The 18,963-nt window shown below is 39.9% G+C and overlaps 1 long non-coding RNA gene across 1 annotated transcript in view; it reads right to left on the bottom strand.

Moving 5' to 3' along the window:
* Positions 1 to 229: 229 nt before the first annotated feature.
* Positions 230 to 18,963, bottom strand: part of LOC108702603 — a 60,683-nt gene continuing 41,949 nt past the window's right edge. Inside the window, exon 3 of the long non-coding RNA XR_001933316.2 lies at positions 230 to 700. This is a non-coding gene — a long non-coding RNA (uncharacterized LOC108702603). The remainder of the gene's footprint in view (positions 701 to 18,963) is intronic.

Genomic DNA, 18,963 nt, shown 5'->3' with positions numbered 1-18,963 from the left:
CGCAAATTCGCCCATCACTACATTCTTCTATTATTAAGAATTTTTCCCCCATAAAGAAATAGGAAATGACCATGAAATAGGCCACCTGGGCCCACCGGGAGGGCCAGTCCAACACTGGTCTTCATCGTGATTGACCAGACTCTTTCATTTGTCTTAATAATGGCATTGACATAATTGTATGTAAGGAACAATCGATCAGACAGTAATTCTTACAATCGTTTGGGGTTAATCGATATGATTCATTTCAAGTGGATAACAAAAATACAAAAACACTTTTGACCTCAAATAAAGGTCTCATAAATTTCAGCCTTGGACATACTGTTCATCAGTTCCACTCTCTCTATATTCTCTGCTCATTAGTTTACTATGAGTGGACATTAGAGGTGAACAGAACCAGTGCAAAGTTCTCAGAAATGTGCATTTGATGTCACTTAAACCAGTCCCGTTCCACCATTCAGGAAGCCCTGTGCATGTTCAAAATATCTTCTTTAGAGGATCAAATCACCAACAAAGGTTACCCAACCCAACTCTTAAAATCGACACTGTAGAACATATAAAAGGCCCTACCTCAGGAATATGCAGTCTGGCAATGTTGGTTGGGCCACCACACTTTGTCTGGTTCTTCATCATATCTATGTTGAGTAATGGAAGATGCTGACAGTTGGTAGGTTCATGCTTCACAGCAACAACAGAGGGAATTCTAAGTAGGTGAGAAAAGTAAAACAAATGAAAAAAGGATAATTTCCAAAGAGTATCGCTTTAATTTATTCCTCATTCCACGGGTAAGTTTGAACCTGTATCTCTGCTCTGTGTTTGTGACCTCAGCCTGGCGATGCTCACATTTTTCATGTTAATTTATTTTAACTTCCAGTGGTCTCTCACCCTACACTTTATCTATTTGATTAGAAGAACACAGGCTTTTAGAATCCCCTGGAGCTTTGTTACAGAAACTCAGCAAGGTTCTTAACCTTATCTAATTTATCCTTTCATTTCTTCTCTTTTGCAGGCAAAGCCGAGCTGAATGTTTTGTTCCTTATTATGAATGGTTTTTTTTTTTTTTTTTCTTTCTTATGTGGGCAAAAGAAAAATATGTATTGAATTTCATTATTTCCATGTTGTTGGTTAAAGTAACAGATTAAATACGTTTTTCATGTGGGCTTATAACAATAGGCACAGTGTTGTCTCATCTACCACCAAACACCATAGGAACACGCCAACGATTTAGACCTGAGCTAATGAACTTAATGAATAATTGACATGGTATTTCTTTACCTTCTACTGGTGATCGTTTAAGAGATATTATATATACAGTAGATAGACAGACAGACAGACAGATAGATAATAGATAGATAGATAGATAGATAGATAGATAGATAGATAGATAGATAGATAGATAAGATAGATAAGATAGATAAGATAGATAAGATAGATAGATAGATAGATAGATAGATAGATAGATAGATAGATAGATAGATATAGATAGATATGCAGTGGGCCCCTAGTACCCCAGTCTAACCTACATCAATAGGCACATCAGCCCTCGATTGGGAACAGAAGACATGAAGGACTTAGCAGTGCTGACAGCTATACTGACGGGCAATGGGTGAATTTTGATGCAAGTACAGGTATGGGATCCGTTATCTGTAAACCCGTTATCCAGATAGCTCTGACTTATGGCTCTCTCACATAGACTCCATTATAATCAAATAGTTGAAATTTTTAAGGGGGGGCAGCCATTTATAATACGGAAAAAGAAATTATATCGGCTCAAATGGTCCTATAACTGATACTAGAAAACGGGAAAAGGAAAGGAACAAAAGTTCTCTAATTGTGCAATGAATAAACATTCAAAAAAAGGTGAGAATCAATCTTATGACTCATTTGAGCTCACCCTTAAACTCTTTTGACCCAGGTGTGTAAGAAACCCCGGGTCCAGCACATAGATCCAATCCCGCAATTAACTCAATCACGGCTAATAAGGAAAAACACTCACCGAACGTGCAGGGTGGCCCGGGTGCATCGCCCCGAACCCGTAGCTGGGGTGAGTGAGGAAATGTGCAGAAAAACGGCAAGCACTCCTGGAGCCACTCGTAGGTAAAAACAGCTTTTATTCAGTCGGTTAAAACATGGAATCCTGACGCGTTTCGTATCTTAACGATACGTAGTCATAGGCATAATGAACAAGGTAACATATCGGCTTATTTAAGTTACTAAACCGGAAATTACATATAGGATGACACTATATTTAAATCTCCATAGGTTTCTTTAACCATTTCGTGTACATCTACTAAAATGTGTTATATAAAATACAAAATTACACAGAATGTTTTCAAACTGACTGAAGAAAAAGACCGAAAACAATTTTCTTGCAACATATCTAACTATGTAACCAAATGACCTACTCCTGCGATGTGTATCAATCTATGTTTCCAAGATATATTAATCTCTTAAACTAATGTTGCCATTTGAAAATCATGGGGCAACAAGTTACGATTTGTATTTTAACCTTTTTGTACTTGCTAAAATTAGCTACATTCACTTTTCAAAAGGAAACAAACTGTTAAAAGTTAAACTATAACTTTCACAAAAGATTGAAAATACACTATATGCACCAAATAATGAAATATAATATAATGAACAAATGAAAAAATGAAAGGAATGAAAAAAATGAAAAATGAAAAAAAGGATTATGATTTCTACGGATTTTGTAAGTAACAGTTTGGGGAAGACCTTTAAAATTAAGAATTATATTAACTGTAATAGCAAAGGGGTAGTGTATCTTTTGAACTGCAAAAAATGTAAGATTCAATATGTTGGTTGTACATCAAGGAAATTAAAAGATAGAATGAGAGAGCACATTCATCAAATTGCATCAAAAAGTAAATCAACGGCAGTGTCTAGACATTTTTTAGAGTGTAATGGTGGTGATGTTACAAACTTACCATACAGGGCATAGAGAAAGTCGAGCCTGCATATAGAGGAGGGAGCTTGATGGACAAGCTCCTCCATAGGGAGGCTTTTTGGATATTTTCTTTAGGAACGCGACAACCAGTGGGTTTGAATTGTAGGTTTGATATCTCCTGCTGCGTCTGACCCACAAAAATGGGATATTAGTGGGTTACACATATGTAGTGCCTGCCTGTATTTAATTACATTTTGTTCATTTGCCTATAATATGTATTCTTTTCATTTTTTCAATTTTCATTTTTTCTTTTTTTCATTTTTCATTTTTTTCATTCCTTTCATTTTTTCATTTGTTCATTATATTATATTTCATTATTTGGTGCATATAGTGTATTTTCAATCTTTTGTGAAAGTTATAGTTTAACTTTTAACAGTTTGTTTCCTTTTGAAAAGTGAATGTAGCTAATTTTAGCAAGTACAAAAAGGTTAAAATACAAATCGTAACTTGTTGCCCCATGATTTTCAAATGGCAACATTAGTTTAAGAGATTAATATATCTTGGAAACATAGATTGATACACATCGCAGGAGTAGGTCATTTGGTTACATAGTTAGATATGTTGCAAGAAAATTGTTTTCGGTCTTTTTCTTCAGTCAGTTTGAAAACATTCTGTGTAATTTTGTATTTTATATAACACATTTTAGTAGATGTACACGAAATGGTTAAAGAAACCTATGGAGATTTAAATATAGTGTCATCCTATATGTCATTTCCGGTTTAGTAACTTAAATAAGCCGATATGTTACCTTGTTCATTATGCCTATGACTACGTATCGTTAAGATACGAAACGCGTCAGGATTCCATGTTTTAACCGACTGAATAAAAGCTGTTTTTACCTACGAGTGGCTCCAGGAGTGCTTGCCGTTTTTTTGGGGCAGCCATTTAGTTGGAAAAAAGAGAAAAGGTACAGGTTACAAAGCAGATAATTCTGCAAAATCTCATTGCATTCTATTACAGAGTTCATCTGTTATCTGCTAAGTTACCTGTGTCTTTTCCCTTTTATCAACATAAATGGCTGCCCCCATGGCTACACAGCAGCTTGTTTATATAAACTACAGTAGTACTTATCTGTTATCTACTGTGTATCCTGTGCTTGAATGGCTGCCCCCATGGCTACACAGCAGCTTGTTTATATAAACTATAGTAGTACTTATCTGTTATCTACTGTGTATCCTGTGCTTGAATGGCTGCCCCCATGGCTACACAGCAGCTTGTTTATATAAACTATAGTAGTACTTATCTGTTATCTACTGTGTATCCTGTGCTTGAATGGCTGCCCCCATGGCTACACAGCAGCTTGTTTATATAAACTATAGTAGTACTTATCTGTTATCTACTGTGTATCCTGTGCTTGAATGGCTGCCCCCATGGCTACACAGCAGCTTGTTTATATACACTATAGTAGTACTTATCTATTATCTACTGTGTATCCTGTGCTTGAATGGCTGCCCCCATGGCTACACAGCAGCTTGTTTATATAAACTATAGTAGTACTTATCTGTTATCTACTGTGTATCCTGTGCTTGAATGGCTGCCCCCATGGCTACACAGCAGCTTGTTTATATAAACTATAGTAGTACTTATCTGTTATCTACTGTGTATCCTGTGCTTGAATGGCTGCCCCCATATATATATATATATATATATATATATATATATATATATATATATATATATATATATATATATATATATATATATATATATATATATATATATATATATATATATATATATATATATAGGAACAATTTAGTTTAAAGTGTCTCTTTAAGGCAGGAATTCGAAAATCATATCCTTCCGGCTGTTATGGGAATATCCTCCTATTAAATCATTAACTGACAAATTCCTAGGATGTGCCACCTAATAATGATTTAATAGCACGACATTTCACATCTCCTTGTATCAGAGCCAAGATTTGCCTTTAATGCCTGACAAAATGACTCCGCTCCGCGAGTGCAGAACTTAATAAGTCGCTTTGGCCCCATCACTTCTGCGACTGATTCCTGAAATTCGCTGGTGTGCGTTATTTTATTTCTCTGTGATATAGTTGTAACCTCAAATTTCATGGCTTATAAATTGATTTTTCCGTTTCCATTTTGACCTTATGAATTTCAATCAGGCTCTCTCCTCCCGCCGACGGGAATCTGAGTGATTTAATGGCTTTGAACAATAATATAAAATAAGAAAAAAGATTATTACAAAAACCCAATAGACATAAAGATGTCTATAGGCTTCTCTTGCCATTATTATTTTCACTATCTTTATACAGGTATGGGATCTGTTATCCAGAAACCCGTTATCCAGAAAGCTCCAAATTACGGAAAGGCCGTCATGCCATATGCTCCATTTTAAAAAATTATTTTCTGTTTCTCTAGAATAATAAAACAGTATCTTGTACTTGATCCCAACTAAATATAATTAATCCTTATTGGATGCAGAACCAGCCTATTGGGTCTATTCAGGGGCATATTTATCAAAGGTCGAATTTCTAATTGAAAAAACTTCATAATTCAAAAAGACCAACCGAAATGAAGTCAAAGGTTTTTTTTTTTGGTCAAATAGGTCAGTTTTTAATCAAATCTGTCCGTATTCGGCCAAAATCGAATCCTACAAATTGAAGGAATATCGCATTCGATCGAATTGGTCCGCCAATTGACCCAAATAGGTTCTAGGAGGTCCCCCATAGGCTAAAACAGCAATTCGGCAGGTTTTAGATGGAGAATGGTCGAAGTCGAATTTTTAAAGAGACAGTACATGAGAAATTTTGATATTGGAATTTTTGCATTTTTTTCAAATTCAAATTGAATTTGGACTATTCCGAAGTACACAAAAAATAGTTCAAAATTCTAATTTTTTTCATTCGAAAATTCAGCTCGACCTTTGATAAATCTGCCCCTTAATGTTTAAATAGTTTTCTAGTAGAATTAAGGTATGATGATCCAAATTACAGAAAGATCCGTTATCCGAAAAACCCAGGCATTCTGGATTATAGGTCACGTACTAGTACAGTATATGTGTATAAGCATATTGGAAACGGACACGTTATCCAGAAACCCATTATCCAGAAAAATCTGTTTTATGGGAAAGGCCGTCTCCCATAGACTCCATTATAATCAAATAATCCTAATTTTTAAAAATGATTTCCTTTTTTTGTGTAATAATAAAACAGTAGCTTGTACTTGATCCCAACTAAGAAATAATTAATCCTTATTGGATGTTTTCATGATTTTCTAGTAGAATTACGGTATGAAGATCCAAATTACGGAAAGATCAGTTATCCGGAAAACCCCATGTCTCAGGCATTCTGGATAACAGGTCCCATACCTATATTATGTTGTCAAATAAAAAAATGAATGGGCAAAATATCTTTCGGACTGGTTAGATTGGTCCACTACCAACAAGACCATTTAAAAATGGTGTAAGAGTTTCACACGATAAATCCCATCTGGAACAAATTTCCAAAGTGACTTTGTAGAAACTTTCCTAAGAATCCAAAATGATTCCAGGTCACCAGCTGTCTGTGATTGGCTCAGTCTTTTGTCACATGGCAACGATATTGGACAGGGGTCTTGATCCAGGGGGCACCATCGTATATTATATATAATATTTACTGGTTTGACTTTTCTTCTATTGATACTAGTGAAATGGAGGAACAGCTCCATCCTACTTGATGATGGGACATCTAGATACTGTAGGACGACGCACGACTTCTTAGATATGTTTGTGAAGCTTTTCACTTATCAAATTCATGATTGAAGGTTATCTGATAATATTAAGCCTAAAAGCACATGGACTGGATGAGAAACCTTGAACACACTCATCTGATGAGCTTCCTTAGTTGACCTGAAGAAGCTGGTGTGATGAGTGGTCAACTGCTTTAGACTTGTCACTTACAGAAACAATACATTGTTGCTATTACTTTAATTCTGGGGTTGATATTTACTTTTAGCTCTTTGGGGCCACTATGAGGTCTAACTTTGCTATGTCATTTATAGGGATGCACCGAATCCAGGATTCGGCCTTTTCCAGCAGGATTCGGATTCTGTCCAGCCATGCCGAATCTGAATTTGTATACGCAAATTAGGGGTGGGGAGGGAAATCACGTGACTTTTTGACACAAAACAAGGAAGTAAAAAAATGATTTTCCCTTCGCACCCCTAATTTGCATATGCAAATTTGGATTCGGTATTCGGTCAAATCTTTCCCGAAGGATTCGGGGGTTCGGGCCGAATCCAAAATAGTGGATTCGGTGCATCCCTACTCATTTATAGCTTCATCAGCAGAAGATAGGTAGACTTCCTAATTTGCCTCGGTGAAGTTACGCCGAAGAGGCCGTTGTGATATAGTGGGGTGACATGGGAGACTGAATAATACGCACCCCACTATTTTCCTTAATTCAGACAAATGCGTAGCTCAGTTCTTACATGTTCCAAGTAATCTCATTCTATGAGGGACCCTCACAAATCATGTTCCAACCCATTATCCAGTTTCCAGGGCCGACAATATTGGTGAGTGAAGCAGTAGTTAGAAAGTAGGGATGCGCCGAATCCACTATTTTGGATTCGGTCGAACCCCCAAAAAAAAGAATCTGAATCTGAATCTGAATTAGCATATGCAAATTACGTATGGGAAGGGAAAAACATTTTTTACTTCCTTGTTTTGCGACAAAATGTCACATGATTTCCCTCCCCACCCCTAATTTGCATATGCAAATTTGGATTCGGTTCTGCCGGACAGAAGGCTGCAGACGAATCCGAAACCTGCTGAAAAAGGCAGAATCCTGGCCGAATCCCAAACCAAATCCTGGATTCCGTGCATCCATATTAGGGTAGGACTACACGGACAATTTTGGACCGATCCGACGCGCTGGGAAAAAACGCAGGCGTCAAATCGGATGCAACGGAGATAAGGTAAGTGAATGCATTGTTGGATGAAGTCGCAGCATTGACACGACTGTCGGATGCAGACACAGACAATGCATTCACTTACCTTATTTCGCGTCGAATTTGGCGCATGCGTTTTGAGCAGCGCGTCGGATCGCTCCAAAATCGTCCGTGTAGTCGTACCCTTAGACAGGAACTGATAGAACTGAATGTGCCAGAAATGTATTACTAACTTAAACCTTAGTCTCAGCTTGGGTGTTTGTTTGTTTTTTTGAGGGTTACACAAAGAATTAGATGTTGAGATGCTTTTATTATACCAGCACCATGGATTTCCCATTTCACCATTGCGTTACCCAATGGTGGACCAGGAATTGCTTAACAACTTGTGATCTTCTGACTTCAACTAAAACCTACAGCATGCAAAGGGTTAATAGACTGCTGATCTACAGGCGGTTGTAGTTTAGTAGTAGCTCATTCTCCTTTCAACAGTTTAAATGCTAACGCAACCAGTTCCATCCCATTAAACAGTCTCAGAAATAGAGATTCACTTATGCGGTTTTATGTGGACAATGAGTGTTTTAAATGTTTAAAGATTAAAAAAAAAAAGGAGAGAGAATACGAGAGAAAGGGAATGAGATGAAAATGTTAATTTTAGTTGCTTGTAAAGATTCTATTGTCATCCCTCAGCACGATGTCTCCATGAATGGGATGAAGGAGCACTGCTTGTGCGTCTAGCTATACTAATTTAATTTAATTGCCTATATGCTTTGGTTTACTGAACAACTGGCTGTTAATGATCATTCTGTACAGGGAAAAACTCAGGAAAATTAAAGCTGCTTCTTTTGATCAAAGCGCGTTTATTTGCAACAAATAACAAAAAGTAGTTCTTTGGATTTTGGTTTGTAAATGAACGGATACATCACAACACCGGCTGATGTTATAAAGTAGTGAACGGTTATTAGATTGGGACGAAGGACCTGCTGCCATAGAGTAATTGCTATAAGGCTTAGGCAAATTTGACCCGTTTCGTTTCGGCAAAAATTCGCCCCATTAAAGTCTATGGTCTGCAATTTTTTTTGATGCGCAACAGCATACAAGTGGGTGTCATTTCCGCAGCGAAACAAGGCGAAAAAATTCACCCATCCCTAGTTGGCATCTGTATATGTAGAAGATCCCCAACTTGGCAAGAGAACTTAGAGTAGATGTATATGATGGGGGCAAAGGAGAGACTGTTTCAGTTCAAGTGATAACAATAAGCCTCTGGCAGTTCCAAATACAACCAATTATGTTCCGCAAGCCCTGAAAACTAAATAAAATATGGTCACCCTGGTTAAACTATGACCCTACCTGATGCAAGTAGTGATGGGCGAATAAATTTGCCAGGCACAAATTCGCCATGAATTCCCGTGTTTCACGCCAGTGAATAAATTAGTGAATCTCGCGCGAAAATTCGGTGACGATAATTCGCCTGTGGCAATTTCCAAATTTCACAAGTTTTTTTGTGAAAATGTCTGAATTTCACAAATTTTTTTTCACGTTTTTTTGTGAATTTTTTCGCCATTTCGCGAATTTTGCAGGAAATTCACACATTTTTCAGCGAAACGGGAGAGATTCGCCCATCACTAGATGCAAGTCTGTTTAAACATTCATTGAAAGATGAATTTCTCCCCAGGCTTCATAAACGTCTATTGGTAAAAGTATGGGACCTGTTATCAAGAATGCTCGGGATATGGGGTTTTCCGGATAAGGGGTTTTCCTTTAATCTGGATTGTCTACTAAAAAAAAAAAAATCACTTACTCATTAAACCCAACAGGATTTTTTTTGCCTCCTCTGAGAATTATCTCTTTGTTTAGATCAAGTACAAGCTACTGTCTTCTTATTCAGGAAATACAGAAATAATATACATTTTTTTAAATTATTTGATTAAAATGGAGTCTATGGGAGATGGCCATCCATAATTTGGAGCATTCTGGTTAACAGGTTTTCTGTATAACAGATCCCAAACATGTACAAGGACTTGGTGGCAATGCAAAGGTTATTGTTCTATTTCTTGATAGACAGATAAATAGAGAGACAGACAGACAGACAGACAGACAGATAGATAGAAGACATATAGATAGATAGATAGATAGATAGATAGATAGATAGATAGATAGATAGATAGATAGATAGATGATAGATAAATAGATAGATGATAGATAGATAGATAGATAGATAGATAGATAGATAAATAGATAGATAAATAGATAGATAAATAGATAGATAAATAGATAGATAAATAGATAGATGATGATCGGGTTTTTAAACCCATCCTAAGGCAAGGTGTGCATTCATATTACAAAATGTATATCATAAAAAGACTTGATGAGTTATGAATATCCAATAACAAGATACTCAGTGAATCTCTGTATATAATGATGCCATTAATCTTTCCCCGAATTGATATAAAAAATGATCAGTTTTAGCCCCAAACAGCGGGGAAATATAGACATTTCCATCTCCATATCCACATATTTCTTTCCCTGTTAAATTTTGTTTTATTGCTAGTCAGCTCCTATTAGTCACAACAGCAACATAATGGTAACTGCCAATATAGATTTAATCTGCTCTGTTTATCCCGCAGTGTCCTGTCACGGTAAATAATCCTTTCTGGGCATTAAGGCTCAAAAATGTAATTGTGAGAAGGAGAGGAGTCATTGAAGCTAATGTAAAGATGCAGTAACTGTATCAGATGGCTGTGATGTCAACTTGGTGTTTCTGCGGCGCGAGAAGAGGAGACAGACCTTGGACAGCGGCCTGTTTGCTTGATAGAAATATTCTATTCTGGATAAGGAGGAAATAATGAAGGATGTATGTTAAGTTTAGGACAAGGAATGTCTAATGTCTGTCGTGCAGATAATTCATTTAATTGGGGGTAATAGTTTTTTCTTTGAGACGTATACTTTATGAGTGGTGTGCTGACCAACAATATGGGATATGAATGGGATGTAAACATCATAGAAATAAAATAAAATTGTCTTTTATACTCCCTTCCTGCACACAACACCATCTATTTTATTAACAAAGACAAATTGGTCAAATGGACAGTAATTTTACCTTAGAAATGGACACCCCGGACACCGACTGATGAGAATTCATAGGGTGGAATGGCTCAGTGACTAGAGTAGTGGTTCCTAAACTGTGTGCTGAACGTAAGACTTGAGCAGAATGCTTATTATCCTCCTAGATACTCAATACATTTTAGCATAGTGGTGAGTTGGGGTGTGCCCTGGGTACCCCTGGAACTATAGTAGGTTGACTGTTACCCCAATGTTTCAATATATCTGTAACCTTGTTATGAGCCAAGTGGCCCAGTCTGAAGGCCAGTTAGGGGGAGATTTGGGGTGAGTGTTTATTTGTGCCCTGGGTACCCCTGGAACTATAGCAGGGTGACTGTTACCCCAATGTTTCTATATATATGTAACCTTGTTATGAGCTAAGGGGGCCCAGCCTGAAGTCAGTTAGGGGGAGATTTGGGGTGAGTGCTTATTTGTGCCCTGGGTACCCCTGAAACTATAGCAGGGTGACTGTTACCCCAATGTTTCTATATATATGTAACCTTGTTATGAGCTAAGGGGGCCCAGCCTGAAGGTCAGTTAGGGGGAGATTTGGGGTGAGTGCTTATTTGTGCCCTGGGTACCCCTGGAACTATAGCAGGGTGACTGTTACCCCAATGTTTCTATATATCTGTAACCTTGTTATGAGCTAAGGGGGCCCCGCCTGGAGGCCAGTTAGGGTGAGATTTGGGGTGAGTGTTTATTTGTACCCTGGGTACCCCTGGAACTATAGCAGGGTGACTGTTACCCAAATGTTTCTATATATCTGTAACCTTGTTATGAGCTAAGGGGGCCCAGCCTGGAGGCCAGTTCGGGTGAGATTTGGGGTGAGTGTTTATTTGTACCCTGGGTACCCCTGGAACTATATTAGGGTGACTGTTACCCCAATGTTTCTATATATCTCTGGCCTTGTTATGAGCTAAGGGGGCCCAGCCTGAAGGTCAGTTAGGGTGAGATTTGGGGTGAGTGCTTATTTGTACCCTGGGTACCCCTGGAACTATAGCAGGGTGACTGTTACCCCAATGTTTCTATATATCTCTAACCTTGTTATGAGCTAAGGGGGCCCAGCCTGAAGGCCGGTTAGGGGGAGATATGGGTTGAGTGCTTATTTGTGCCCTGGGTACCCCTGGAACTATAGCAGGGTGACTGTTGCACCAGTTTTTAGTAAGCCATAGCAACCACTCATGCTTTTTTACTTTTAAACATCTGCACCAATTATATTAAATGATTCCCAAAAGACCGAATTGTTTTAATGGAATAGTGTTTTACATAAATATGCCTGATAGGTGCAATAAAAAAAAAACTTTTTGACCCCTTTATCATTACTTCTTAAGGGGGTTGAACCACCCAATGGCTATTTCATTAAGTCCCTTGTGCTGAAAAAAATACTCAAGGAGGAGGACAATCCCACTGTTGCCTTAATTTCATATCAATTTCAGGTCAGGCAATGTAATGAAATGAGTGTCAAAGTGATTCATATGGAAGATAGCATGCTGTCAATGATTTATGGAGTCATCCAGCTCTTCAGACTGTTATGGAAGAGAACTAGCCTTGTAATTAAAACGGCGACCTATAAAGCGAATGACCCTTCTTATGAACCCATTGTCAGCTAAGGTAATGAACATTAAAATGGGAGGCAAGATGTATCGTGGCTGCCGTATATCTGCATGGCTATCATTTATTTGTTTGGGGAATATGACATGTTGCCATGGCACTACCATAAACAAAAGGCATAAGTGATAATATTTTAAAAATAATATAATTTTGATGAATGATGAGAAAAAGAGAAGTTGGTTCTTGGAGCGGAAGGTTTATAAATGCTAAAGATTAGAAAGTGATTTATAGGGAACTATGCTTAAGATGCTTTTAGTATAAAAAAAAAATAAGATTAGCGTGGGATGGAATCGGTTTAGTGTTTCACACATTTCCTGCTCAGAAGTAGACACTTTGGATGGCAAAGAGACCCATCAACAAAAAGCAACATCAATGGGTCAATGGAGTCCTTGTACAATTGCATTCTTTCTTAATTTATCCAATGTATATCTGCTGGTGGACAGGCTGGCATCTACTGAAAAGTTACCACCTTGGCCTGAAGAAGCTACGGTAGGACCAAGAGTGGCCAGCTCTTGCCTAAATAAGGGATACAGCATACAGAAAGCAGCTGTTTTCTCACAGATATGATTCCTAAGTTGATAAGCAATTAACATCCCATCATGCTCAGGGTCATATATAAAATTCTGGGTAGGCCCAGTTGGCCTTCCAGAGGGAAGAGATGGGTAAGCTTGGCAAGAGGTTACTGTCACGGCCGGCACCCAATACCAGAACAGGTGCTAAGTACCCTGGTCTCGGCTCGGCTTCACCAGTAGTGTGACCACTGTTGAGCTTCGGGAGGAGCCCTCAGCTTACTTGGGTGCCACCTGGACTTAACGAGGGGTACAAAGCGAGATGTTCTGGCTAGCAGAGGGGCACAGCAGGTAGAGAGTCTTTTGGGCTGAAGGTCACGGTACAAATGGAGCAGGCAAGAGAATCGTCAGACAAGCAGAGTCGAGGCAGGCGGATATCAGAATCGTCAGGCAGGCAAGGGTCAAACCGGGTTGCCAATCAAGGGGTTAAGCAGGAAGAGTTGTCGTAGGCAGGCAAGGGTCAGGATACAGATTTCAGAATAGTCAGGATACAGGCAAGGTCAAACACGGATAATCAGACAGACGAGATTAAGATCAGATGCACAAGGCTCAGGAAACCACTAGAAACAAGTTCTATCACGGGCACTGGCTGGGAAACTGAATGGGCCTTAAATAGGTTCAAACGGGCGTCAGAAATGTGCTGGCGCAAATGCGCCAGCGTGCCTGCGCCTTTAAGAGGCGCACACCCTAGTTTCCAAGATGGCGCCGGTGCCAGCGCCGGCTCGAGGACCATGCGGCGGCCGTCCCCGCCGCATCAGTAAGTTTCTTACAGTTACATTGGGCAGGAGATACAATGAGGAGGCCTAACTTGCCCAGTGCCAAAAGCATAGATTATATGTTTAGTGGGTGGGATCATGGGGCAGGTTTGACAGAAGACAAAGTTAGGAAGATGCAGGATAGATGGAGGCAAAACCGTCAACAGCTGTGGGAAGAAATGCACTCTCCTTGTCTATGCCCTCTACACCTTGGTTCCATGTGCAGTTAAACAAATGCACAAATGAGGCTGCAAAGATTAAGTCTGCACAGGCAGTGCCATCAATCCCATACAGGCAATTGGGCCCTTCACAAGACAATCAGGCCGTCTTAAAATGCATTGCAGGACTTGATTTGCAAACGTTTCCTTTTCTGCCAAAACTACTGATGATGTCTCCGACCGAAACATTCTCAACCATTGCAGAAAAAAAATAACTAGTTGGTAGCTTGAGTAGCAGAGGGGAAAGCCGCAGGACCAACTCTCAGCGACCATCTTGGATCACATAGATCACATAGCTTGCAGGGTATATCAGTGCATGGTGGCAGCAATGTTGGAAGTGTTGCCTAGAGGAGGTGATGGCTGAGGACAGGATAGAGCAGATAAGTTTAGCATTTCATCAGATGCGTTCCCCTTTCCAGAGATCATTCAACCAGTAGTCCACAGATCACCCAGATTCTCAATAATCGAATAAAGCTAGGCTATTACTTCGCAATCAAGAGATCTTGTGTGATCTTGAGATCCAAGAGACCATCTTGGATCTCAAGATCACATAGCTTGTAGTGGAGATCAGTGCATGATGGCAACAATGATGGAAGTGTTGACTAGTAGAAGTGATGGCTGATGACAGGATAGAGCAGATAAGTGAAGAATGTCATCAGATACTTTCGACTGTCCATAGACCATTGAACCAAGAATCCACATATCACCTGGATTCTAAATAATCTAATAAAGCTAGCCTATTAGTTCCAATCAAGAGATTGGGATGGCTGAAGACAGGATAGAGCAGATAAGTGAAGAATTTAATCATATTCATTCCCCTGTCCATAGAACATTCAACCAAGAATCCAAAGATCACCTGGATTTTCAATAATCGAATAAAGCTAGACTATTAGTTCCCAATCAAGAGATCTTGTGTGATCTTGAGATCCAAGAGACCATCTTGGATCTCAAGATCAGATAGCTTGTAGTGGAGATCAGTGCATGATGGCAACAATGATGGAAGTGTTGACTAGTAGAGGTGATGGCTGAAGACAGGATAAAGCAGATAAGTGAAGAATTTCTTCAAATTCATTCCCCTGTCTGGAGACCATTCAACCAAGATTCCACAGATCACCTGGATTCTCAATTATCTAATAAAGCTATTACTTCCCAGTCATTTAAAGAAGGCCCTAAGTTGAGCATTGCATATTGAGCTGTGCCTATAATGTAATAGTCAGGTGGCATGGCAACAACCATGATATGTTCCACCTTGTCATCATCCTATACAAATACAAATTTTGCTTTATTTTCAGTTTGCTCAAAGCTTTGTTTTAATTTTATTTCTATTTAACATTTCTGTTTAATTTTAGCAGAATTTATCCATACTGAAACCTGAAACAGATTTAGAGGTTTTTTTCCTTTCCTCCTGGTCAGCTAGAAGTCATATGGGAATTACCTTAGCAAAGGGTTGAAGCCGATGATCCTTTTTTTCAACTTTAGCGACTATGTAACTCTATCCCCTTCAATGGCAAAGAGCTACATTTATTGGAAAAAGGTGAACCACTGTGAGCCCCCAGGAGATTTTCCTGCTGCAAAAGGACAGCCACGGGTTGGCCAATACTCTGACTATGCCATGTCCCCAAATGTAAAAGAATGATTACAAAGAAATGGATAAATATTCCGGTTTCAGTCGACTCCTGCACAGATGCTGAGTGAAACCATTTGCATTTTTCCCTTATACAGATGTAAATTTGACTGATGACATCTCAGAATCTGCCTGTCTCGTTAATAAATGTTCCATCCTGTAGCGGGGCAACATTCCACAGCATTCCGATGATATGAGGCATTTATATGACAAATGGCTGCGGAGACATCATTACTTAGTTGCATGTCAAAATCTTCTGCAAACAATGAGAAACAGTTGCTCGGCATACGGCCCAAGGAAAGTGGCTGTAAATACAGACCGATGTGCTGACTTTCTGTTTGTCACCCCGGGGCCATTGTGGTTGAGGAAATTAATTCATTGGCAGCTGTGGGGGGGGGGGGGGTTGGGGAGAACTTTTGGGAAAAGCTTAATAAAGGGGAAAATGCCCCCCACATTATTTATAAAGTGGCCTCCAGCTCTCCAGCTGTTAATGAAATGCAACTCCCATTAGCAACATGAGGTTGTTATACATATACAACCCCTAGTGTGTGCAACTTGATACATACTAACCCTTGTTACATCAGCCTATATTAAAGTACACTAGTGATGTGAGGGTCAGGAAGAACCCATACCCAACCCTAGCCTGCTAAACATTAACCCACACCTGACCCTAACCTGCAAAATGTTGTCATTGTAGGACCTGTACCCACATTATTTCACTACTTCTGTGCTTGACTCTGGTTCCAAGATCTTCTGGAGCAGTAGAGGAGTGTACTTCCCCAGACTGACCCACACCTTAGACTAACCTGCAATTTAAGGTGGCCACCTTTAACTCCAGGTGGGGCCATGACGTATCGGGGCAGGCTGTTGATGTCAGGGGCTGCGCTTTGACACAGCATTAATCTTGGGGAATCCTGCCCAGTTTTCCTAATTTGGAAAACCAGGAAGACAGTTTTCACACAGACAGCCCTTTAAAATACCGGGCTATCTGGGTCAAAACCAGACAGGTAGCAACCCTAGTGCAATTGCTGACCTGATTTCAACCTGAACCCACTAAGCCCAGTGGTCAATCCTCACATCACTAGTGTACACACTACCCAACAACCCCAATTGTTGAAAGAAGCCCACTTACAGTACAGCAACAAGCTTCTGGTCTCACCACACAATCTGCTAATGGAACATATCAGAAATATCACCTGTTTCTTTTTGGATGAGTCTGATCACTTGGCCTTACAGTGTGGGATGCAGGTCCTGGTTGGGCACAACTGAAGGCCCAACACTCCAGACAATAGTCAACCAAGGCATGCAGTTCTTGGCTGACACCACTATATTAGCCACACCTCCACAACCCCCTTGTGTGAGATAGTTTAGGGTCTGACCCCAACAATCTTGCCTGGATGTCTTGCCTGGACATCAGTCATCTTGCCCTGCGACCATGATCTTGCCTTGTTGTTAGTAATCTTGATCTACTGCCATCACCTTGTCCTAAGCCATCTTGCAATACTTGCCCTACTATTACCATCTTTCACTATGGTTTACAGTTGCTGGTCTCAGGGGCCCTTCTATGCACATGGGTGAATGCAATCACCTTTATTTGCCCCTTACCCTAAAATAACAACTCTGGTTCCCATCAATCCATGATCCTATCAACAGTCGCATGGCTTGACCTGACGTATCATGTTGACATTCCAAGTTCTTCAAAAGTGCTTTGCCTCGCAAATTAAAGTGAGTTTCTGTGATTTTCCATCTGGTCAAACAACTTGAATTAATGGAGCCCATTAATCATAGCATGCAATAAAGTTCGCTGCATTTCTGGTATTTTAGCTGAAATATGTTTTATGCTGCAGAGGAAAAGCAGTATGTGATGAGTGTTATTTAATGTTCTTAAGGGGAGCATCACAGGGAAATATGCATTTATTTACATAGCGTACAACAAATGTCTGGTGGGTAGTCTTCTCTAGCCTGTCCTATGGTCGCTTAGGGAAGAGCAGGAATCCTGCCAGGAGAATGTTTATAAATGCAGGCACCATAAAGCCAAAGGCTGATTTTAAAATGAGATGGGGGGGTGTATTGGTCAGGGCTATCCTTACTGGTGGAGCCCCATTATTTATAATGTAAACTGTCATTGAACTCTCACCATCCCTCAACAGCCGTTGTTTCCAAACAGAAGCTAGTGCTTTATTAGAGTCTTCTCACGGACGTTAGACAGTTCATTACCCCTCAGCTTTCCACACAGCATCTTTCTCCCTCTCTCTTTTTATTCGCCCATCTTCTTCGTATCTTTATCAGTTATTGTCTTGTCTACTCCATTATGTCCTTTCTTTCACTTTCCTGCCCCATTACTACCTGCTCTGCCCCCATCTTTTTATCTCCCAGTCTAGACTCCTTTCCATTTGTTTCTCTATTTCTAATCTCATTTTCCTCCTCCTTGGTTCTTCTTCTATCTCTCGTCACCTTGACATTATATTGTTCCCCTACACTGTAATCTGCACTATAGTGGTATAGTGTAGTGAGGTCATAATAAAGTCATATTTATCTACTGAGTAAGATGAGGGAGTCTGATGTCCTCCTTGAATAGGGCCCTAGGATATTGACTTGGATTATTAAAAAAGCCACACACAGAGTAAAACCATACTGTAACTAGATAGGAGCACACTTTCCTGTGATAGGAACATTCAATCTGTGCTAGGGCAGGAGAACACCACCCTGTGATTGGACAAGAGCAGTTACCCCGTGCCTGGGAATGAGAACACCACCCTGTGATTAGAGAGGAGCATCCAACCTGTGTTAGGGAAGTTGAACACCATCCTGTGATTGAACAGGAGCAGCCAACCTATGCTAGGGAAGAACACCACCCTGTGATTGGACAAGAGCAGTTGCCCTGTGCCTGGGAAGGAGAGCACCACCCTGTGATTGGACAGGAATACCCACCCTGTGCTTGGCAAGGAGCACATCACTTAAGGTGGCCATACATGATAATATCTGCTTGTTTGGCAAGGTCACCAAATGAGCTGATCTTTCCCCAATATGCCCGTTATCTGGTTTATCTGAACGTTCTGCCCTAGGGCCGAATGATCGGATTACAATAAAGAGAATAGGCTCCGACAGGATGAGGACCACATCAACTAGCCGATTCGGTCCACGATCGCCAAAAGAAATCAAACCTCCCCGATCTATATCTTGGCCAGATATCAATCAGGAAGACCCGTCGGAAGCCCCCATACACTGGGTCGGTC

The sequence above is a fragment of the Xenopus laevis genome, chromosome 9_10S (assembly GCF_017654675.1).
Source record: "Xenopus laevis strain J_2021 chromosome 9_10S, Xenopus_laevis_v10.1, whole genome shotgun sequence".
NCBI classification, from domain to species: Eukaryota; Metazoa; Chordata; class Amphibia; order Anura; family Pipidae; genus Xenopus; species Xenopus laevis.
The sequence above is the reverse complement of the archived record's forward strand: the minus strand, read 5'-3'. Positions and strand labels throughout refer to the sequence as shown.